Source organism: Pelodiscus sinensis, chromosome W, assembly GCF_052426305.1.
Source record: "Pelodiscus sinensis isolate ZL-2025 chromosome W, ASM5242630v1, whole genome shotgun sequence".
Lineage (NCBI taxonomy): Eukaryota > Metazoa > Chordata > Testudines > Trionychidae > Pelodiscus > Pelodiscus sinensis.
The window spans coordinates 10928035-10950274 of record NC_143084.1 but is presented as its reverse complement, the minus strand read 5'-3'; the positions used below and the strand labels follow the sequence as shown (position 1 = coordinate 10950274).

The following is a 22240-nucleotide window of genomic DNA, read 5'->3' as shown; positions in this document are numbered from 1 at the left end:
AATTTCTGGGCTATGACATAAGTGTTGCTGACAGAGTTTCCAGGCCTAAACCAATCTGTGATGGTATCTGCTAAGCCCCTTCGTTGCCTAATCAGGCACTTGCCAATTTGATTAGCCAGTCTAGCACACAGCTAGTCTGTACCAGTGTGGAACATCACCAAGGTAAGGACCAGGGATGGTTGTCCTGGTTCTGAGACGGGTCTGTTCAGGGCATGATGCACGATTGGGAGGTTTTATTTTGTCCTTAAGGACCTGGTTGATGATATCCAAATGAGGGCAAGTTAGCAATGGCCATTGGTTAACAAATGACAGCCATGCCTCAGGGGTTACCTTTGTCTGGGCTTTAAGTGGTAAGCCCCAGTGGGAGTCAGTAGGTCCAACTTCAGTGGCCTGATGTCAGTGTTTAGCTTCTTCCCCACAATATTCCACACAAACTTTAACTCAGAGGACTGTGTATTCTTTGTCCTCGTAGTGTTCATGTTGTTACAATAAACAAAATAATTCTGTGTGAATGAGGGGCGGCCCAAGGCCGTGTATTCCCCATTGCTATTAGTGTGTATTTGTTCTATGTGTGTGACTTGAAGGAGGTTACGTTGACTAGAGTCGCTGTTTCTCTTATAGGACCAAGCATGGTTCACAGATGTTTAATTGTTAATAGGAACCCATGCAATTCCATAATTCTTGAGGCCTTTTAAGGCATCAGGCACCAATGAGTAGCAGGGCAAGTAGCTGTTATTGCAATGGTGAGGTTACTAGTTTCCTCATTGTTGTGGGCATCTTTACTTAAATATGCTGATGTCCCACTTGCCCGTGTTGTTTCTTACAGATTTCTTATCATCTCTGGCCAAACCACTTTTATGGTTGGTGTGCAAATTTACAGAAGCTAAATATTTCATTTGTGTAGCCATTAAAGCAAAACCAATCCGGTGGGGGAGAGAGCTGGTACCCCACTCCCAGTCCTTCTGTTCACGTGATGCACTCCTTGCTTCCTTCCAGTTCCTTTTTTGTTCACCTGTGGAGACATTGTTAACATTCTCTTAGCCTAAACAATTTCTAAACTATTATCCTTTCACTGAATTTTAAAGTTGCCAATTGATTGGACCCAATTATTAATTTTGATGGTTTAAATTAATGCTTCTGCTTTACTCAAATTATCCTTTCATTAAAACAATATCCTACACACAACAATATTTACAATACCTATTACAATTAAGACACACAAGACAAACTTGGACAGAACACAAACTTATTCTGTCATGACACAGAACCATGGTTTTTTGTTGTTGTTGTTTGTTGTTTTTCTTCAGCTGGCACCAGCGCTTTCTGATGATCTGAAAGACAAGAAAACATTTCTACCCCCGTCGGGGTGGTCCATTATAACTTAAAATACTGCCTAAGATCTGTTAGGGGAACTGGTTACAGCTAGTTCCTTACCACTCCCATGGGCGAGTGAGCTACAACTTTACGAGAACAAGAGCGCTTCATCGGTACTCGTGACCTTCCACTCCCTCGAATTACCTCTAGAGTTGCTAGCCCTCCCCAACAGTGGCATGCCTCAGTTTCCCTCTTGTACCACAGATCAGGCTTAATGTGTGAAGCTATAATGCTTCTCCTTAGCACAAGGTGTTGGTTAGTTATTGTTCCAGCAAGCAAAAAGCTTTTCTTTTCCTGAAAAGAATCATATACAGTGTTACTTATTAAGACTATAGTAATAATAATATTGACATTAAATTTTGTTAAATGGGCGCTTATAAATATTTTGTTTGTATTTGGACAATTTACTTGAGGGGACAGGTGTTTTATATTCCTTTGAAATAGCCAGGCAGCCTGTATTCACATATAATGTTGGATTTGAAAGCAAGCCAAAAGTGTTATCAACTCAGCCTTGAACAGAGACACAGTGAAGTTTCAGGGCTTGGATTCTTAAAACAAAGATTTGTTTTCCTAAAGAGTAAATTTAACCTTAAGGATTGAATGTATAGATTTCATTCTTTTATACAGTTAACCAGTTAAGTGTCAATAGAATTCCTTCTTTTCCTTTTGAATATTTAACAAAAGTGTCTGTAGTCAAATAATTAAATTTAATTATTTCTTTGCCTGGATTATTGAAAAAGGCTGCAAGAAACAAGGAGTCACTTTTTAAAGCAGGTTTCCCTTCATATATTACAACAATCGCTTAATTCCTTCTTATGATCTGTCCTGATTCCTGCTAAATGACCCTTCCCAATGACACATGTTTGTCCAGTATTAATGTGGTAAGGAGGGTGGCTTTCCCATTAGCCCCCACACCTCCTAATTCTTTTCTATAGGTAAATCCAAATGTGTATTATTGCAGTCAGCTATTACTAATTTTAAACTTCTCAGTATAGGGTTTTCATAACATCCATGCTGCAGCAGTTGATCTATGCTGCTGACTCTGGGGTGGATCCACTCCCCCATGCTCTGTAAGGAGATTTATGTTGCAGAATGTGTCTCCTTGTTAGGGCAGATTTAGCTTCTAGTGATTACATCTTCAAATTCAATTCCCACTAGTTGGCTTTTAGGGTGGCTTTTAGGTTACGTCCTCCCACGCCCTCAAGCTAATTATAACAGTGTGTGAGGGAAAGGTTTTAACTGTTTATTTTTTTTCTGGACGGCCCCCACTCGTGCGTTGAGAAACATCCTTGGGTAGCCTGCGATTCCAGCCAGAGAAGCTGTAGTTATCTATTCGCTAACAAGGGCTTGAGAATCTCCTAAAGTTGCTTGGCAGCCCTTTCCTACTCCTGCGTTGTGTTCCGTGTATATGTTTCCAACCAAAATGCCTAGGGCCAATATGGCTTGCTGGTCGGCAGGCATTCCTTCCTTGAGAATTTGGAGGAATACTTCCCACAAGCTGTTAAGTCTATTCCAAAACTCAGTGTTTTGCTTTGGATCGGACAGATTTGTAACTAGAGCCCGTTCTTCTAGAGGGAAGATCTGATCCCTTTCAATTATCTTCTGTGCCTCCTCTCTATCTTCAGTAATGTGTGGTAAGGGCCCATATAGGGCTGGGCATAGAGAGGAGTGGAGGTAATGTTGGGCCAAATTCCCCCCTAAGCTTGGGAGAGGCTGTGCACTTGCGTGTAAGTTACATTTCTCACTGCAGGGCAGATTTTTGCTTTTTTGAGCTTCAATCTCATCCCTCAGGGCTTTAATTTCTTTCTCTGTCAATCTGTCAAATGCTTACAGGTTCTTGGACCATGATGCACGTACATGTAGTACGCAGGGGTGCCTTTCAGCAGTCTGGGGGGTATGCTTAGACTGATCCCCATCCATTTTAGTCATTCAGGGGAGCATCCTGTCCACTCCCCGTCCGTTCAGTGGCTTATAGGAAACTAAATCTACACACTCCGAAGAAGGGGTCTGCTGGGTCTAGAGTGTCAGACCTTATCAGCAGCTCATGAAATAAGGGGAGTCGTCACTCCCTCACATATCCGCTCGGTCTCGAGGTTCGGCTGACCCCCCCCCCTTGCGTTCAGAACTCCCTTGTGGGAGAGCCCTGGTGCGGCTGGAATCAGCTTGTCTCAGACCTGGGCAGCGACATTCACACTCCACTCGTTACATTCACACTCAGCATGCTTTTCACACAGAAATGTTCCCACTTTTAGATGCATCTCTCATTATGGACCTTGTCCATATTTGGGGTGGCAAACAACACTGTTCCCCCCAGGGGCGGCAAACAACACGTTTCCCCCCAGAACTACAGCAGTTCCCAGCACTGCATAAACCTTATGTCCGGACGCAATACAACCTTCTTCCCGTACCCGGGGCGGCACCACCAATACCACAGCAGTTCCCAGCACTGCGTAAACTTAGGCCTACCCGGGGATAACAAAACAACCTCCCCGGAACCGTTTTGCGTGTGACCTTGTTGCTGATTCAAGAAGTTCGGATGGCGTGAGCCCACAAGAAGCAGACGACCCCACAGGCAGTCCTCCTCCACACCCCAGTAGAGATTTCAAAAGGTCTCTTACCTCTCGTTTGGAAATCTGGGGGTGAAGGGGGATGGTCTGCAGCCGCTGTCGCTGTCTTCAATCGGGCGTTGCCATCCGAGTCACGGCACCAAATTGTGGAAGAAAACATTGTCCTCACTCTGAGTTTGTAAGCAACAAGTAGCCAGAGGCAGTTTTATTACGAGCTGCAGCAAGGGAAAAACTGGTTCGGACGGGGCGGAGGCAGATCTTCGAATACAAGCAATTATGAAGCAGTTTCTATACTGTCCATTGGATATAATAACAATAACAATTAGTCTCCTTCCCATTCCAAACACCAATGGCTAACAGTTATTTAGTTCCACCCAGATGCTCCTTATCTCAAGGTCCCTGCCAGAGTCAGCGTTCTACCCTTATCTCCGTATGGAGGCGAGAGGCGAAGGCAGCGTCTAATTACAGATCTCGCGTTGTCAGGCCACAGACTTAGCCTGACTCTTGCTAACAAGACCAAGATGGCTGCACACACATTCCCTTATTCCCTTTTCCTGCCTCCACACTATACAGTTTTGGTAAAAATTCTTGATTATTCATGCACTTAGCCAGGAAGACCCTTAGTATTTGGGTACTGTTACCAGATTTTCCCAGTACTTGGGGTATGCTCAGTTATTGGGGTCACTTCTCTGGGGGGTGGGAGGGTTGATAATTCTATTAATGTACTACTTGTGTCACTTATGTTCTTAGAGCTCTACTTTTCCCTTCTGTCACTTTTCTCTCCCAATGGAGCTATCCTGCACCCAGGCTCCCCAGGGCAACCCTCACATGCCCCCAGATTCAGCAGTTTCAGCACAGAACCCACTTTCATGCCACAACCATTCTGCTAGTAACCCACTTGATAACTAGAATTCTTCTGATAAGTTTTGGTTAAAGCAGATGCTGGGGGAGGGGGCCTTCGTGAGTCAAGACTGGAGAGCCCCTTGACACTGGGGCTGGGGGGCAGAGTGGCAAGGGGGACCTGCCAGAAATGGGTGGAGGGGGACCTTGGACCTCCAACCTCCACGCACCCAACAGTGGTGGGGGCCCCAGAACCAGCTGCACAGTGCCTCACATTTTTGTCAAATATTTATAATGTCAGGACAGGTCACATGCTTCCATGAATTTTTCTGAATTGCCTGTGACCTGTCCCTGACTTTTAACATAAATAGCTGTGACAAAATTAATGACCTGGATGAGGGGATGGATTGCACCCTCAGCAAGTTTGCGGATGACACTAAGCTGGGGGGAGAGGTAGATACATTGGAGGGCAGGGATAGGATCCAGAGTTACCTGGACAGATTAGAGAATTGGGCCAAAAGAAATCTGATGAGGTCCAACAAGGTCAAGTGTAGAGTCCTGCACTTGGGATGGAAGAATCCCAAGTATTGGTACAGGCTGGGGACTGAATGGCTAAGTAGCAGTTCTGCAGAAAAGGACCTGGGGGTTACAATGGGAGAGGAACTGGATATGAGTCAACTACTTGAAGGGGGGGGAGTTCCAAAGAGGATGGAGAGAGGCTGTTCTCGGTGGTGGCAGATGCAGAACAAGGAGCAATGGTCTCAAGTTGCAGTGGGAGAGGTCTAGGTTGGATATTAGGAAACACTGTCCCACTAGGAGGGTGGGGAAGCACTGGAATGGGTCACCTAGGGAGGTGGTGGAATCTCCACTCTTAAAGGTTTTTAAGACCCGGCTTGACAAACCCCAAGGGGGCTGGGACAATTTAGTTTGTGTTGGTCCTGCTTTGATCAGGGGGTTGGACTAGAAGACCTCCTGAGGTCTCTTCCAACCCTAATATTCTATGAGTCCATGAAAACTTAGCCTTACTCAGAAATATTGCTATGTGTAAGTGGGGGAATGGTCCCACTATTGTGGGGAACTTTCCTGGCTTATGCACTACCCCGGTGAAGTGGGTTAGCGAAAGGATCTAAGTCCTTGCTCCCACTTCCTTTACCCAGAGCACTGCCTGACCTAGAGGACTCCCCTTCCACTCTCCCTTGTGGCAGAGTCCTCATACCCCCAACAAGGCTGGGCCCAGGATTCCTGGGGGGGCTCAACCCCCAACCTTGTTGTGGTCCCTTAGGGCAGGGGCTAGGGTGTCCCCACTCTGGGGTACTCTCTCTGCACTGGATGCTTCCCTGACCCACTGATCACTACATACAGTTCAAAGCAAATACAATTCAACAGCAATCCACTGTCCCAGGCAATTCCAGCTCACACGGAGGACAGGAACCCCCTGGCCTCCTCACTTCCTGATTAGCTTGACCATCCTGTCAATCTGGCTGACCTAGAGCATTGGCCTCTCCCCATTGTTCCAGGGGACTGTCAGTCTCAGGGTCCTGATTTCCCATCGACCCATCCCCTTTCTTCTGGTACTGGGAGCTAGCCAACCAAAACACCCCCCACTGAGTTTTAGTAAGGGGACTACAGTCCCCTTATATATGGAAACTTAAGAAAGTTGTAAGACAACAGCCTTAAACCCAGTAATACTACAGTACTTTGTTGTTCTGTGACTGCAGAGGTATTAACAGAGCATTGAATATGAAGTGATCTTTAACAATACGTTCTCACTACTTACATTAAAGAAATCCATACCACCTTGGTTTAGTAGAGAGACCTCTGATTGACCAATAAGAATCTGGTGTTGCAGGTCCCCATAGTGCAATCTATATTTGCTTCTCCATTGTCAGTGTAGCTTTTATTTTGGTGAGTTTTTTGCACACAGATGTGGACCTGAGCATCCAAAAGTTCTGCAGCCACTGTTCATCAGCCCAAACCTCCATTGTTGCAAAAGATTTTTGCCCTTGGGACGGATGTAAGATGACACAATATAATACACATAGGCTATGTCTGGACTGGCATGATTTTGCGCAAATACTTTTAATGGAAAAGTTTTTCTGTTAAGTATTTGTGCAAAAGTGCGTCTACATTGGTGGGATGCTTTTGTGCAAAAGCAGAAGCCCAGAACCATTTTGCAGAGGGCAAAAGGCCACCAGCCCTTTCCGGGGGCGGGGCTGGAGCTCCGTTCAGACACGTGCTTAAAGGGATCTCTCTGGAGAGCCGTTTGTCTCCTGCTGCGTGTGTTAGGACCTCTGGCAGGGACTGACAGCCCTAGCAGTTTTGGTGGTTGCCCTGTGCCTTTTGGACACCACTGCCTTTTGCCCCCTAGTGCTTTTGCCTGGTTTTGGTTTCTTGTGCCTTGTTTTGTCCGCCATGGAGCCAGGGGTGGCCATGTGCCTGCTCTGGCCCCTCTCGGCCATTTTCGAGTGCCTGCAGCTGCTGCTCCAGGCTGGTGCCCTCGTGTTCAGGACCTTGAGGCGCAGGTTGCTTTGGACTCCCTCACCAGGGAGGCCATGGCGTCCCTGTGGCATCCCCACCCCAGCGTGGAGAGGCCACTGTGGAGACTGGACACCAGCACCGACTGGTGGGACCGGCTGGTCCTGGGGCAATGGGACGACCAGCAATGGCTCCGGAATTTCCTCATGCGAAAGCGGACGTTCCTGGAGCTGTGTGCCTGGCTCACCCCTGCGCTCCAGAGAGCCACCCCCCGGCTGCGGGCACCCATCCCCCTCGACAAGAGGGTCGCCATCGCAGTCTGGAAGCTGGCCACCCCGGACAGCTACCGATCGGTGGCACAACAGTTCGGGGTGGGCAGATCCACCGTCGGTGTGATCGTCATGGAGGTAAGTCCTGGGGGGAGTGGGGGGGGGGGGCGGGGGGGAGGGTGCTGCACTCCATGCCCAGGGGCAGGCAAGACTCCAGGCTGGGTCACCCGGGGTTTGGGCCGTCCCTCCCTTGCACAGGCCTGCTGGGGGGGGGGGGGCGCGAGGGGGCCCTGGTGTGTGTGTGCGCATGTGTGTGTGCACGTGAGGACAGAGGGAATCACGGGGGGGGGGGCAAGGGAGCGCACACTCACCCTGCCTTATGTGATGTGTTCCCCTGTGTTTCTCTGCACCCTTCTGCAGGTCGTCCACGCCAGCAACGACGTCCTGCTACCGAGAGTCATCCACCTGTGCGACGTGGACACTACGCTGGCCGGCTTTGCTGCCCTCGGGTTCCCCAACTGCGGGGGAGCCCTGGATGCAACCCACATCCCCGTTCGGGCCCCGGAGCATCGAGCGGCCCATTTCACAAACAGGAAGGGGTACTGCTCTATTGTTCTCCAGGCTCTCGTGGACCACCGGGGCCGCTTCCTGGACATCTATGTGGGCTGGTCCGGCAGGGCACACGACGCCCGCATCCTCCACAACTCCAGACTGTTTCGCAGGCTGGAGGCGGGCACCTACTTCCCCCGGCGGGAGTTGACTGTCGGGGATGTGCCTATGCCCATCTGCGTCATCGGGGACGCGGCCTACCCCCTGCTGCCCTGGCTAATGCGGCCGTACACGGGGCGGCCGGACCAGAACCGGGCCGGTTCAACGACCGCCTCAACCGGGCCCGAAATCAAGTGGAGTGCGCCTTCGGCTGCTTAAAGGCCCGCTTCCGTTGTTTACTCACCCGTCTCGAGATGGGTGAGCGGAATGCAACGGAGGTACTGGCCGCATGCTGTGTGCTCCACAACATTGTGGAGCGGAGTGGGGAGGCCTTCCTCCCCGCATGGATGGCAGCCGAGGGCCAGGCCTTCGAACAGCCCCACACAGCTGCCATCCGCCAGGCACACCAGGATGGGGTGCGCATCCGAGAGGCCCTGACGGGCATGTTCACACAGGCCTCATAGTAGGGTCGCCTTGGTCTCCCCATACAACTCCCTCCCATCCCCTCCCAATCAAAACAGAACTGTGTTGGTGTTTAACAGAAAAACTTGTATGTTTTTATTTACAAGGGGGAGGAGACCTTGAACTGGGAGGGGGAGGAGCTACTCCTGGGAGGGGTGGCCCCTGCAACTGCTCCTGTGGGGGCAGACCTGCAAATAGGGGGCAGGCCACGTCGGGGCAGGCTGCACGGGGAGGTGGGCAGGAGCAGGGGGGGGCAGTGCAGGAGGGGGCAGGGGCAGTGCTGGGGAGGGATGGCAGGGGCATGGGGCAAGGCCATGCCATAGTAGACGGCGTGACCAAGGTGGGCGGTGAGGGTGGCGATAGACTCCGCCATGCACGCACACTGGGCCTGGAAGGCAGCCTAGGCCTCCTGGCGCCACTGCAGGTCCCCCTCGACGCGTTGCCTAATCGCAGCCTCGATGTGCTCGACGGCCTGCACATGGTGCCAGAGGAGCTGGTCACGGTGGCGGAGCCGCTGCCTCCGTGGTTGGGTGGCCGGGGTGCCGCTGCTGCTGGACTGGAGGGTCCCCGGCTTGTGCTTGGTCCCGCTGCAGGGAAGAGAAGAAAGGGTGGGTCAGTCAGGCAGGCCGGCCACTGTCCCCACACCTCATGCCCTCCACCCCTGAGCCCAGGTGACACCACAGTAGTGTGGCTTGGGCCCACTCAGTGCCCCCCGTGTTGTATGTTTGCAAGGAGGACCGCCCCTGGAGTAGGTTCCTCCTCCATGTATTGTAACCACCGGTCTGTGTCCTGGCCCCATGGAGGGCGGGATGGCGCATGTGTTGCGTTAACCTGTGGAACTCCCTGCCGGTGGAGGCTGTGAGGCTTTGGGCTAATCACTGGTGTTTGACAGGGAGCGAGATGCATCCCCACACAGTGCCTGGGAGCACGTCTGGCAGAGGTGGTCTGGGCTCTCAGATCCCCATCGCGTGGGATATCTCCTGGACGGAACCAGGAGAGTGACTGGGGGGGGTCCCATCCTTGCAGCCCGAGCGCTTCCCCCCTCCCTCTCCCGCTAGCCCTCACACACGTAGCCCAGGGACATGTGTGGCCGCAGTGGGGACTTCCCTCGGGGGGCCAGCCAAGGCACCGGGAGCAGGCGAGGGGCTCAGTGGGGCCCACGCTCCCAGGGCTGTGACGCTGCGGTTTTCCCAGGAGCAGCTGGCTGTGCCTCACAGCCAGGCATGGGGCAGTGTGCCGTTCTGCGTGCTGCACCCTTGCGGAGGTGCGGGCTCTGGGCTGAGTCCCTGGGGCCCTGGCTGGTTCCAGCCGGCATCCACCCTTCCCCCTGGTCCCGCCGGATGTGTGTGAGCAGCACGGTCCCAGGCGTGCCCTGCAGCTGCCTGCCGCGGCCACGTGCCACTCGGTCACCAGGCTGCACGTGGTTGCACGTGCTGCTTCCTGCCTAATGCTACACAGCGTGCAGCTCACGTGGCCTGAGTGACATGCTCGACCCTCCCCCCTCTGGGCACCTGGCTCCCCCCCCGCCCTAGTGAGTGCAAAGTGCAAGACTCATTGGTGGATCCTTCCCCCGGCCTCAGAGGATGCACAGGAGATATCGGGGCTGCTGGAGGGGGCCTGCTGGGTGGCAGTGCCGGCCTCATCCTCCGCTGCTGTGTCCTTTCCCCGACTCGGTGGTCCTGGTGAATGGGGGGGGGTGGGGGCGGTGCACACTGCTGTCAATGGGGACATCCGGGGCTTGTGGGGCTGGCTGGCCCAGGATGGCGTGGAGCCGGTGGTAATGGGGGCAGCAAATCGTAAGAAGTAGTAAGGGCAGAGAGAGGGCAGTAGCAACAGCCAAGGCTACTGTGTATGCTTAGTGCACCAAAAGTGGGGAAGTCGGAGAGGGAGCTTTTTCTGTCGTTACAACCCAGCTGGTAGACAGCGCTTCACAAACACTCCCCACCCCACGCAAACTTGTGGAGGGGAAGGAAGAGCCCCAGGAGCTGCTCTACAGCAGCCCCCTTACCTCCTCCACTCCAGAGGGAGTAGTAGCCACTGGAACAGTGAAGTCCAGGCCTGCAGCAGTGAAGAAAGGGGCCAGGCAGTCCCCAAAGATGGAAAATGGGGGTCCTCCCCCCCAGGGTGAGGGCAGCAGAGACCCCCCCATCCACTACCACACCCCCAGCAGCTCCTGCAGCCAGCTGAGGGGGGAGGCAGGTGTGTGGAAGGAAGCTGCCTGCAGACAGAGAGAAAAAGGGGACCTGGCCCAGAACGCAGCCAGGGCCCACTTACCACAACCTCAGTAACTCCCTACACACTCCTTAAAAAAAAAAAAAAAAAAAAAAAGAGGGGGGGGGGAGGGGTGCAGGAGGAAAAAAAAAAAGCACAAGCCCTGACCTGCAGCCTGCTGTACTCAGTGGAAGAGTGGTTCCCCTCTCAAACTCAACTATTTGGTGTCCAGGAGGCGGGTTAGCGTTAGCCCGCACACATCTAAAAGGACCTCCACCCAGCCTGCGGGGAGGGTCCACAGAACCCAGAAAAACCAAATAATTACTGGGGACAAATAATGAAAAAACAGGTACAGGTGTGAGGGTCAAAGGGTTAAAACGAGGGAACCGGATGGGGATACCGAGCAGAGAACCCCGGACAGCGCCCACTGCCCCCCAAAGGTCTCGAGAGAGCCAGTGGACGCTGCCCATTGGAACTCTGCCCGGATACGTGAGCGGATGCAGCAATGGAAATAGGCCCCATAGTCGCAGGCCCCTCCCCCGGCCAACCTCCTCTCCCTGGTTTTATAGATTGCCCATTTGGCCATCGCTAGGAGGAGGTTGACCAGGAGGTCCCGCGACTTTGTGGGGCCACGGATGGGATGTGCGTAAATTAACAAGTGGGGGGGAAAAGTGCAGCCAGAACCGCAAGAGGAGGTTCTGGAGGAGCCGAAAGAGGGGTTGTAGCCTGGCGCACTCAATGTAAATGTGCGCCAGCGTCTCCCTCACGCCACAGAAGAGGCACGTGTCGGGGGTGGGGTTGAACCCCGCCAAGTACGTGCCCGTGCTCACCGCGCCATGCAGGATTCTCCAGCAGATGTCCCCGGTGGGCCGTGGAACCAAGGTCGAATAGAGGCTGGCCCACCGGGGCTCCCCACCCTCCATTGGTGGTAGGAGGTCCCGCCCCTTGGTGTCTGGGCGGGACACGAGGGTGGGGAAGTGGAGCGTGTGAAGCACGAGCGTGTACAGGTGACTCTTTGGCACGGTTCAGAAGGGGATCGGTTGCATCGCGTGCAGCCGGCTAAGATGACGAGGGGGAGGCAGTCGGGAAGGTACACAGGGCTTGGGGCCGATGGAGTGTTCGGGAGGGCTGGGGGTGAGGGGTGGGCGGGGTGCACCCTCTCACAGGACCTTGTCGAGGTAAACCCGAGCAGTGGGCGGCAAAGCGTCCTTCACCTCCTGAAGTGCGCGCTGGGGAGTACGTAGGGTGGAGAGCCCCATGCGCTGGGCAAGCGCCCAAGGATCCACCCAGTCTCCCCAGTCGTAGTCCAGGAGGTCTCCGACTCTGGTGGTTTCTGCCAGGACCAACCTCCGGCACGCCGAGGGAGACTCCGCCACCTGCACACGTAGATGGGGGTTGTGTAGCAGGGGCTCCGCGAGGAGGTCTGCTCCCAAGGTGGCTCCCAAGGACCTGGTCGCCGCAAGCAGCTTCCAGGTGCGGAGGAGGTCCTGGTAGAAGGCCGGCAGCCCGGAGAGGTCTCGCGGAAGACCTCTCAAATAAAGAAGCTGCCGGTCATATTGGAGCCCTCGGAAGCGGCGAAGGAAAGCGTGCGCAAACGTGCTCCACGCAGGACTACCTGCATCAAGTAGGAGTCTCTGCAGGGCCCGGAGGCGGAGGACGTGAACCCGCGTGCGCAAACACGTCAGGCCCTGCCCTCCCTCCTCCAGGGGGAGATGGAGAACCCCTGCAGAGACCCAATGCAGTCCCAGCCAGAAGAACTGCAGCATCAGCTGCTGGATAGGGGCCAGGAAACCCGGGGTCAGGACCAGGGTGCTGAGACAGTGCCAGAGCATGGACAGGACCAATTGGTTAAGTACTAGTGCCCTCCCACGCAGGGAGAGGCACCGGAGCAATCCCGTCCATCTCTGCAACCGCCCAACCACCTTGGCCTCTAAACCTTGCCAGTTCTCTGGTGGAGAGGGATGCGTGGCAGAGAGAAAAACGCTGAGACAGAGCAGCAGACCCTCGCTCCACCTGATGGCTTGAAGCGCGGGTGGGAGGGAGCCCGCCTGCCACCCGGCCCCAACCACCAGGCCAGAGCTCTTGACCCAGTTGACCCGGGCGGAGGAGGCCGCTGAGTAAACAGCTTGGCAAGCCTCCACCCTCGCCAGGTCTCCCGGGTCCTGGACCACGAGGAGCACGTCGTCAGCATATGCCGACAGGACCAGCCTCGTCTCCGGCTCACGGAGCACCAACCCCGTCAACCTCTTGCGAAGGAGACGGAGGAAGGGCTCCATGGCCAGAGTGTAGAGCTGGCCCGACAGCGGACAGCCTTGACATACTCCCCGCCCGAAGCTGACCGGTGCGGTCAGGGTCCAGTTGAGCTTGACCAAGCACTCTGCGGAGGCGTACAGCACCTGGAGAAACCCCACAAAATGGGGCCCGAAGCCGAAGGCTCGCAGGGTGCCCAGGAGGTACCCATGGTCCATCCGGTCGAACGCCTTCTCCTGATCCAAGGACAGGAGGGCGAACGACAGACCGTCCCTACACCCGAGCTCCAAGAGATCCCGGACCAGAAAGAGGTTGTCGAAGATGGTTCGGCCCGGGACGGTGTAGGTCTGGTTTGGATGGACCACGTCCGCCAGCACGGACTTCAGCCTTAGGGAGATGGCTTTGGCAACGATTTTATAGTCCGTGCTGAGGAGCGAGACGGGACGCCAGTTCCTCAGATCGCGGAGGTCCCCCTTCTTGGGCAGCAAGGCAAGCACGGCTCGCCTGCACGATAAAGGGAGGACCCCGCTCTCCAAGGACTCGGCCCAGACCTTGGTAAGGTCCGGGCCGAGGACGTCCCAGAACACGCGGTAGAACTCCACGGTCAGCCCGTCCATGCCCGGGGATTTATTGGTGGGCATGAGACGGAGGGCTTCCGAGAACTCGGCCAGGGAGAGAGGCAGCTCTAGCCGGTCCCGGTCGCCCGCGCTGACCGTCGGGAGTTCGTTCCAGAGAACCCTGCGGGCGTCGGCGTCGGTCGGATCCGGGGAGAAGAGAGAGGCGTAGAAGGCACGAGCCCTCTCGCGCATCTCCACCGGATCCGTGAGGGGGGTGCCGTCCTCTGCCAGAAGGCAGACGATGTGTCTTTTAGCCCCCCTCTTTTTCTCCAGGGCATAGAAGAAGCGGGAACCTCGATCCATCTCCCGAAGGAGATGGATATGAGAACGAACAAAGGCACCCCAGACTCGAAGGTCCTCGAGGGCCCGGAGTTCCTCCCGCTTCTCCCGGTACGCTCCGCAGAGGGGCGGATCCTCAGAGCCGGTGGCAAGCCGCCTCTCTAGATCTAAAACCTCCCGCTCCAACTGCTCTATGGCCGCATCCCTGCGCCAGCTGGCCCCCCCGGGTGTAGTCCCGGCAGAAGAGCCGCGTGCGCACCTTCCCCACATCCCACCACTGCCGTGCCGAGGGAAAGGCGCACCGCCACCCGCGCCAGGCCAGCCAGAACTCCCGGAAGGACGCTACGAAGCCCATATCCTCCAGCAGGCTGTTATTGAAGTGCCAGTAGGCCAGCCCCAGCCTCTCCGAAGAAAGAGAGGCCTTCACGGCCACTAAATGGTGGTCCGAGAACGGGGCCGGCCTAATGCCAGAGGAGTGGGCCCGGAAGAGATGATGGCGAGACCGATAAATGCGGTCCAACCGGGATTGAAAAGACCGATGACCCACCACCTGGACGTAGGTAAAAACCATTTCCTCACCCAGGTGGAGGTCACGCCAGACGTCCACCAGGGAGTGATGGTCTATTATCTCCCTGAGGACGTCCGCGGCGGCCGGGCACTGCTCGGGCCCCGTACGGTCCCGGTCCTCGAGGGTGCAATTGAAGTCCCCGCCCAGAACCAGGCACTCGTCAGGATCCAAAGAGCAGAGGAAGGCAGACGCCCGCTGATAGAAGCGGAGCCTCTCCGAGACGGATGACGGGGCGTAGATGTTGACAAGATTTAATATCAGCCCCTCTATCCGAACCCGGAGATGTAGCAGGCGACCCTGCACGACCTCGGCGGTCCCCAGCACCTCGGGCTGCAAGTTTGGGGAGAACAGGGTAGCCACCCCGGCTTGACGGGCCAACAGGTGGCTGAAATAAACCCTGTCCCCCCACTCCAGCTGCCAGCTAGCCTCTGCAGCCAGAGCCGCGTGGGTCTCCTGGAGGAATACGACAGAGTACCTCCCCTTCCGAAGGAAGGAGAGTACCTGACACCTACGGAGGCTGGACCTGCAGCCCCTGGTGTTTAGAGTGGCAATGATGAGCGCCGGCATCGAGAGGGCTGGGGAAGATCCTTCTTGGCGGGAGTGCCAGCGGCCCCCGTTGGGCCTCGCAGCAAACCGGGACCGTGCCCAAAGGTAAGAAGGGCGTCACGGAAGCTGCGGACCCACTGGTAAGCCGTGGCCTCCCGCCGCCCGGTCCCTTTACCCTCCCCTAGGAGGGCCCTTACTATTTGTAGGATGAGATGAAAATCTCCCCAGCGCTGAAGGGTGAGAGCGACTTTGTTCTTGGAGCCTCGGATGTCTTCCAAGAAATCACGCATCTCGCCCTTCAGTGCATCTGGCATCGGGGCCTCGGGCCCTCCAATGCCTTGGGGCCAGACCTCTCCCTGAGTCCCGTGACCCATCGACACCAGGTTGCGGGCTGTCTGAGGTCCGCCACTGTCCTCCCAGCAGGGAGGGAGACCGGTCCCAGACGTGCTGGGAGCAGGAGAAACGAAGACCGCCTCCCGGGGGCCAACGTCTAGAGTAAACGTGGCAACCCCAGGGGCGGCAGTAACAGAGTAAGGGGAAGAAAAGAGTTCAGGCAGGGGATCAGGAAAGGGAGGGAGACGAGGAAGAGGGGTAGGGGGAAGAAGCGGTGGAGGATTGGGGAAGAGACAAGGATGGGGGGAGGAGGAAGAGGGGCGGGAAGCTCAGTTGGGAGGGGGGTGGAACAGGGATCAGGAGAAGGAGGTGGGCGAGAAGCCTCAGCGAAGGAGGCATCGGGATGCGGTGCCTCCTTGCAGGGCAGAGAATCGGTGGCAACGGTAGGGGTAGTGGTACTCTCCCCAGTGTTGGGCTCCAGTGCCACAGAGAGTGCAGCACCAGAGGCCTCAGCACCGGGGGTGACGGATATTAACGGGACCTCCCTTCCGCTGAGAGCCTCAAGGGTTTTGGCGGCTGCGGCCGAAACGCTGCCGATGGCCGGGCAGACGGTCGCACCCTGGGGCAACTCAGAGGCAGGGAGAAGAGATAGCAGCGAGTCGGAAAGGGAAGGAGAGGTCTGTTGTTGTCCTTCCAGGACCTGATGATCCCCCTCTGAGGCAGCCAGGGTCAGCCCCAAAGCCTCCACCTCCTGAGAGAGGAAGGCGAGCCTGCTGCCCGCCACCAGATGGTGATCTTTGTCGGTGGCAAGGTCAGCGGCCGCCCCCTCAGCGGAGGTGGGAACAGTGGGAGCATCCTCCACAGATGCCCCCTCTTGCAGGGACCCCGGGAGGGAGGTGTTCACCTCTCCCGCAACCGCCACGGTCACCTCAACCGCTTCGCGGTGCTGTGTTTCGTTCGAGGGCTCAGAGGGTGGGACGGTTTCAGCGTCCATCCCCATAGGTGCAGGGAGGTTGTCCTCCTCCTCAGTGGGCGGGGTGGAATGCCGAGCACGCTTTCGGCGCCTCCCTGTTGTAAGCTCCCATCCCTCAGAAGAAGGGGGCTGGCCCTGATTGGAGGAAGAGCCAGGGGACAAGGGCGCTGGTAGGAGGGCAAGGGTAGATGAGGGCTGGGCAGCAGGGGAAAGGGATACCTCCCCCTGAGGTAGGTCCTGCCCGAGTCCCGTCACTGACCCCGCCGCCCTCTCCTCCGCGGGCCCGGCCTTGCCGCTTTTGGCGGTGGCAGCAACAGCACCCGCATGCTCGTCTGGGCCCTGCAGAACCCGAGCGGGATTGACGACGGTCACGGTTGGAGGAGGGGCGACCCCAGGATTCGGACCGTCAGGGCCACCGGCGATAGTAGGGCCGGTGCCCTCCCGGGCGTCGGGGGTCCCGGGTGCCTCTCCAAACCGGGCCAGGGGACAGTCCCTTCGGACGTGCCCCATCGCCTGACAGAGAAAACACCGGGCCTCCCCCATGGTGTAGTATACCCGGTACCGGGCCCCTTGATGGGGCACCAGAAATGACCCTTCGAGGGCTTCTCCGCCACGTCCTGCCGGCAGTAGTCGGATTTGTACCTGCCGGCGAAAGGAGAGGACGTGGCGGAGGGTAGGATCTTTGCAGCCCAGAGGAAGGGGACTCAGGACTGACAGAGGCCTCCCCAGGGTGGAGAGGAAAGGCAGTAGGGCGGCATTGGGGAGGAAGGGAGGAACGGAGGACAAAACCACCCGTACGCCCAGATCCTCCAAAGGCTCGAGGGGAACGTGGACTCCCCCCACCGCCAAACCCCTTTCCACCGCCTCCTGGGCGGCGGCCTTGGACGCCAGGAAGAATACCACCTTCCCGAACATCCTAGAGGCCGCCACCACGGCCGCGGGCCCCACCACGCGTGCCAACGCCCGCACGTAGGTCTCCACGTGGGGCGAGGCCGCCACCAAGAGACAACGGACCCCGTGCCTCCTGGTCAGGGTGGGAAAGGGGCCGCGGCCGCCGGGGATGGTATTCCGGGAGGCGGCTTGGGAGGCGGCAGGTGGGAGGGTGGCGGCTACCTGGGCGTACGCCCTGGGGCCCAGGACATCGTTGCCCCCAGAGCTGGTGGAAGGAACAGGGGAGCGGGAAGGGGGGGGGGGCCGCGGCCAGCAGATGGGTCGCGGCCGGGGAGTGAGCCCTCGCCTCAGGAGGTTTTGCCTTCCGGGCGGGGCTCTTGCCCTTCTTGGTCCCCCGGCCCTTCCTACCCTTCAGGGGAAGTTCTTCAGAGGTGACCGGAGGTGCCGCGGCAGAAGCGGTCGAGGCCCCGGGGTCCTCGTCCATTTTCGCCCCCTCTACCATAGTGACGGGGGCCCCGGCAGCCTCAGAGGGGTTCTTGTTTTTAGGGAGGGGTGGGGAAGGTCTGGCAGGGGTGTCGCTGGACAGCCCCTCCATTGTGGTTATAGGTGGGAAGGACAAACAAACAAACAATTAGGGGAGGACCAAAAACACCAGGGGAGGGAACAAGGAGGGAAAGGGAGGGGAGGAAGGAGGTTCACTGCTCCCCCCGCTAGGCTGGAAGTGGGGTGGAGGGCGACAATTCAGGAAGGGGAAAGGGGAAGGAGTAAGGAATACAGCTCCCAGCACAGGACGGCAAAAGCGGCTCCTCCGGCTGCACTGGGAATGTGAGAGGGTGAATCATTGAAAGGCATGTGGGAAGTGAAAAGGTGTTTGGGGGAGGGTAACTAAAGAAGAGTGGGAGGCTCAGGCGCCGAACGAGATGCCAGAGGGGGCATGGGCACACGGGTAGAGGAGAGGGGATGCAGGCTGTGCGAAGGGGCCTGCTCAAGAAAGCAGGAGGGCAGCAAGATACTTCAGGCCGGGGGGTGGGGGGGGGGAAGGAAGCTAGTGTGCCCACGGGCGCCTGAGTGGCAGGCTCTCTGTACCTGCTGCAGGACCCACCAGAGCAAGGGAGGGGCAGGGAGGCAAGCAGTGGGGCCAAGGAAGAAGATGGCCCCTGCAGTACCTGAGGCTGGGGAGGGAGCAGCAGCAGCAGCAGCAGAAATGCAGGGGAGACAGCAGGGAGCAGAGGGAACCACCCCTAGTCCCAGCACCCCACAAAAGCTGCACCAGCTGCCACCTAGGGGCCCAGATGGCAAGAGGCCCCTCACAAACTCTCACCCTCCCCCCCAAACTTGTGGAGGGGAATTAAGAACCCCAGGAGTTGCTGTAAAGCAGCCCCCTTACCTCCTCCACTCCAGAGGGAGTAGCAACTGCAGGAACGGTGAAGTCCAGGCCTGCAACTGTGGAAAAAAAGGGGCCAGGCAGTCCCCAAAGAGATGGAAAATGGGGGTCCCGTTCCCCCCACCAGGGTGAGGCAGCAAAGTCCCCCCTGTCCACCCCCACACCCCCAGCAGCTCCTGCAGCCAGCTGAGGGGTGGGGGTGGGGAAAGGCTGCCTGCAGATAGAGCAGGCAGAGAGAAAAGGGGACCTAGCCCAGAATGCAGTCTGGGCCCACCTGCCACAACCCCAGTAGTGCCCCTCCCAAAAAGGGGAGGGGTGCAGGGGGAGGAAAAAGCACAACAAGCCTAGGCCAACAGCCTGCCGTGCTCAGTGGAAGAGCGGTTCCTCTCTCCTCCTCAAGGTCACAGGACAGGTTAGAGAGCTTGATAAAAGGGGAGGAAGGCAGCTCTGGGGAGGGGAAACCCCCCAGCATCAGCCCTCTGCCCTGGTTAATTAGGGGCAGCTGAGGCAGGATGGCTATAACTCAATTAAGAGCCAGGTGTGCTGACTTTAGGCTGCCTTGGAACCTCTTTAAAAGCCTTTCCTGTGGGGGAGGGTAGAGGAGCATGGAGGAATGACACTCACATGGAGGTTCAGAAGCAGTGAGCAGCAGCAGCACTGCTAAAGGCTGCAGGGAGAGGTGAGGGGCTCTGAGAGGGAGTGTTTGGGGCCTTTATTCCCCCAAGTGGCCTGAAGCTTCAGTGGGTGGTTTGCTAAGGAGGATTGTTTACTGAGCCCTGACTGGCCAGGGGTATTAGTCCCAACACCCTGTTGCCTTTTGTTCTTCTGTCCCTTGGCAAAACAAGTGGGACTTGTAGGCTGCGTCTAGACTGGCATGATTTTCTGGACATGCTTTTAACGGAAAAGTTTTCTGTTAAAAGCATTTTCGGAAAAGCGCGTCTAGATTGGCACGGATGCTTTTCTGCAAAAGCACTTTTTGTGGAAAAGTGTCCGTGCCAATCTAGATGCGTTTTTCTGCAAAAAAGCTCCGATTGCCATTTTTGCAATTGGGGTTTTTTTGTGGAAAACAAATCTGAGCTGTCTACACTGGCCCTTTTGCGCAAAAGGACTTTTGCTCGAATGGGAGCAGCATAGTATTTGCCCAAGAAGCACTGATTTCTTACAGTAGGAAGTCAGTGCTTTTGCGGAAATTCAAGCGGCCAAGGTAGACAGCTGGCAAGTTTTTCTGGAAAAGTGGCTGATTTTCTGGAAAAACTGGCCAGTCTAGACACAGCTGTACTGTGGCCCTTAAACTGTGGGATAGCGGGTGGAACAGGGGTCTGGGACCCAGGAGTGGGACTGACCCAGTTACAGTTTAAGAAGTTAGCTTACATTTTGCATATAAGACTGACGGGGTGGTGGTGGTGTTCAAGGCATTTTTAAAAGATAATACATAGGTGTGGTTGATTCACTGTGGCTAAGAGAGATGGCTGTTCTTAAACAATTATCTAAAACTCCATGGAAACCACTTGGATTCCAGACAAGTGATTGCTATCATGTTTGACAATCTGTTTGGGGACAGGCATTGAAAACCATTGAAGCCAGATCTGTGGCTTCTAGTGTAGTTTTTTGGTTCTTCAGAGTACCTCAGTGACTCATAAGTAACAAGCACTACTAGGGTTAGTGGTTGCAGGACACTGACCTTATTTACATTACAAGGCCTTTCAGGCAGGGAAGCAAACGCCACAGCAATTTGTTAAAGTGCTCCATTTCTGGGGTGGCAGTGGCAGGGAAGATGGTTACATAGTGAGCTTACTGTGATTATTTTTTTTTTAAATCTTTGTGAAACTGATGTGTAAAAGGGAAGTCAAATCCCCCGGAGCCATTGATTCCCCTATGAGGGGCACGTACAATATACATACATTGCTAATGCTTAGATATATTTGCTATTTGTATAGGAGTAAGACATGACAAAGGTCAAGGCCTGTCAAAGTAATAACTTATAATAAGGAGACGAGGGGAGGTGAAACCAGTTTTCTGTTAAGTAGAGATATGGATAGATTCCACATCCTTTAAACTTGTGACCGGCTCAAGCAGGAAAGGGAAGTATGGCTCGCCCATTGTTCAGCAAAAGTGAATGAATGTAACACAGCTGTAACCGCAAAGTCAGCAAGTAGGCACTGTATTTAACCTCATTTGGAAAATTAACCTGACCTATAGGAATGCTAAACGTCAAAAATGAAGTAACCTATCCTGTTAAGGCACCTAAACCAGGAAGGATGTTAACCCTATAAGAACCCCTGCCTATGAGATGTTGGGGGTCGGCTCTGCTTTGAACATTGAGTTCCTTAGCCGTACCTTGGTTGCAACCAATAAACTTGAGTTGGACCCAGCCTGAAAGTGTGACTCTCTTCTTGGGGTAAATCAGACTAGCCTCCAAGGGGACGAAACTAGCAATTTATGCAACAAAACCAGCAAAGGTTTGCCTTTTTCCACAGGGCTCTGGTCTGCAGCATTTGCAGTGTATGGGTCCTACACACTGAGCCAGCTTCCCCAGTTCCCTAAATGCAGACCTTCAGTTGGGGGCTGCTGCCATGACCTGGCATGAGCCCATGACTGAGCCAGCCTGTCGGCCAGCCCAGTTTAAAAAAAAGTCCTTGCAGAGCCAGGGTGGGGGAGGGGAGGGTGTGGCTGCATGTAGCCAGTAGCATTGGTGGATAAGCATCCCTACTTTCTATCTGCATCGAGTTCTATTAATGTCAGAAGGATTTTACTCATATGGATGCCTTTGACTTTCATCAACTTATTACTATGTATTGCTATTGATAGCCACAGTTTGAGGAGGAGCTGGAAGGAGATTTAGCCTTCTTATCTAGGTAATCCATATATTGGCTTTATATTCTGTGGGTTTGAACATTTTGAATTATTTAATGGTAGGGTGCACGGTCATCTGGAAGGAAAAGAAAGGCCAGCACATCCTTGACTGATGAGGAAGGTTAGTCACTTTTTTCAAAACTGTCTTTCCAGCGTGTGGTGTACTTGTCTCTGGAAGTGTGGGTGTGTATTTTAAAATACAACACTAATTTTCAGTCAGTCCAGATGTCCTATATTTTTCACAACATCATTGCCAGTCACATTGACGTCTCAGCTAAGACTAAATAGCAGAGTGAGGTGGGGGCTAGGGATGTAATATTGTAGTCCATTAACTGATCAGCAAAAGCTTATAGGCTAATGCTATAAATGAGACACATCGCGCACGTGTGCGCGCCCCCCCCCCCCCCATTGGTACACTTTTTAGCAGGCTGGCCAGCAGCCCCAGCTCAGTCCTGGCTCGTGCCGGGTCTGGTACCTACCCCCGCTGCGGCTCTGCATTTAAAGTGTATTAAGAGCCAGGTGGGTAGGCAGCTCGGCTCAGTTTTGGCTCGTGCCAGGTCCAGGAGCTCAGCCCCACCCCCGGATGGGGGCTGCTGCCACCCCGTGCTGCTGCAGCGTGGGGCAATAGGCAGCCGTTCCA

General features: G+C 55.5%; 1 long non-coding RNA gene and 1 pseudogene across 1 annotated transcript; one reads left to right on the top strand and one right to left on the bottom strand.

Moving 5' to 3' along the window:
- Window positions 1–8761: 8761 nt before the first annotated feature.
- LOC149520862 (uncharacterized) lies at window positions 8762–18901 on the bottom strand. The gene is made up of 2 exons (XR_016348235.1): window positions 18751–18901; window positions 8762–9282 (listed from the first exon to the last, which is right to left on the bottom strand). It is a non-coding gene; the product is annotated as an uncharacterized LOC149520862 (long non-coding RNA).
- On the top strand, window positions 17060–18777 carry LOC149520863 (uncharacterized; annotated as a pseudogene).
- Window positions 18902–22240: the final 3339 nt, after the last annotated feature.